This window comes from Sinocyclocheilus rhinocerous, unplaced genomic scaffold, assembly GCF_001515625.1.
Source record: "Sinocyclocheilus rhinocerous isolate Xijiao unplaced genomic scaffold, SAMN03320098_v1.1 scaffold37065, whole genome shotgun sequence".
NCBI lineage: Eukaryota > Metazoa > Chordata > Actinopteri > Cypriniformes > Cyprinidae > Sinocyclocheilus > Sinocyclocheilus rhinocerous.
The window spans coordinates 1-1,345 of record NW_015660831.1 but is presented as its reverse complement, the minus strand read 5'-3'; the positions used below and the strand labels follow the sequence as shown (position 1 = coordinate 1,345).

At 37.2% G+C, this 1,345-nt stretch overlaps 1 long non-coding RNA gene across 1 annotated transcript; it reads right to left on the bottom strand.

The window, feature by feature from the left end:
* Positions 1–269: 269 nt before the first annotated feature.
* On the bottom strand, positions 270–1,339 carry LOC107725418 (uncharacterized). Its single transcript, XR_001638118.1, has 3 exons — positions 1,241–1,339; positions 577–690; positions 270–491 (listed from the first exon to the last, which is right to left on the bottom strand). It is a non-coding gene; the product is annotated as an uncharacterized LOC107725418 (long non-coding RNA).
* Between the last annotated feature and the right edge of the window lie 6 nt (positions 1,340–1,345).

Genomic DNA, 1,345 nt, shown 5'->3' with positions numbered 1-1,345 from the left:
ATATATATATATATATAAAATACTGTTAAAATATTTTATATATTAAAGAATACATATGATTTTCAAATATTATTTAATTAAAATATATATTTGTTTATGTTCCCAAAAATGCTGTTATTATGTTTGTTTGTTTGTTTTTCCCTCTGAATGAATATGAACTGGCATATATATCAGCAAAAATGCATTGCATTTTTTACAAAAATAAATCTTATGATTTCAAATAAATATTTGATCCATATGTTCATATTTTATTATTATTATTTTTTTTAAATGTATTTTTTATTGTTATTATTTCTTTTCATTTCCCCCTTTTATTCTCATGCTTTTATGACTGTTCCCTCTTATTTCCCAGCGTTGTGTCAGTGTCTCACTCATGAGTCCGTCGTAGTTCTCCGGCTGCGTGTGGATCAGACCGCTGACTCTCTTCACGCAGCCCAGCTGCACCTCCATGTCTGCCGATTACGCACGATCCAGTTCAGATAGTTGGACACCTTCACGGAGGCAGAGCGGAGGCAGTTAGTGAGGAACACTCGCTAGTAAAGACTGATGAGCAGCAGGTTTGTTTCTGCAGTTTACCATGAGAGTGTAAGTGAGTCCCAGACCCACCAGTCCCGCTGAGAGCTGACTGCATAAAGCATTGCTTATAGACGCCACCGCCGCGATCAGCACCACAAACGCCCCGATGTACTCCTGCACACAGCCAATACAAAAATAATATGCATTCATTAACAATGTCTCCCTGGGATTTACGGGCACCTGTCTGTCTTGGTTTAGATCATATCTTTCTGATCGCACTCAGTTTGTACAACTTAAAAACTTCAGATCTGAGCTAGTGCATGTTACTGATGGTGTTCCCCAAGGCTCAGTCTTGGGGCCTCTTCTATTCATCATTTATTTACTGCCACTTGGTCACATTTTTAGGCAGTTTGGAATTCTGAATAATTTTTGGTCCCAAATTTTTATCAGTTTTATTGGTAGTCCACTGTATGAAGAATTTTTGGGTATAAGCTGTCACAGTTTACTTTATTTTGCTATCCTCACATACATACATAAATGAACTATAGTGTCCTGTCACAGTTTACTTTATTTTGCTATCCTCACTTACATGAATGAACTATAGTGTCCTGCAACCACTAGTAAAAAAAATATCAAAAATTATATCTGGTGTCTGAATAAATTTTGGTTTGACTGTATATGTAATTTAAATCTGTGCTAGATTTGCTATGATGGTTTTCATTACCATGCGAACCTCCAGCCAGCGATTGGCTGCCATCAGGAGGAGGGAGGAGATGTTATTCGCATCTGTGTGTTCCAGCAGTTTCTTCTTAAACCTCTGCTCGTGTCT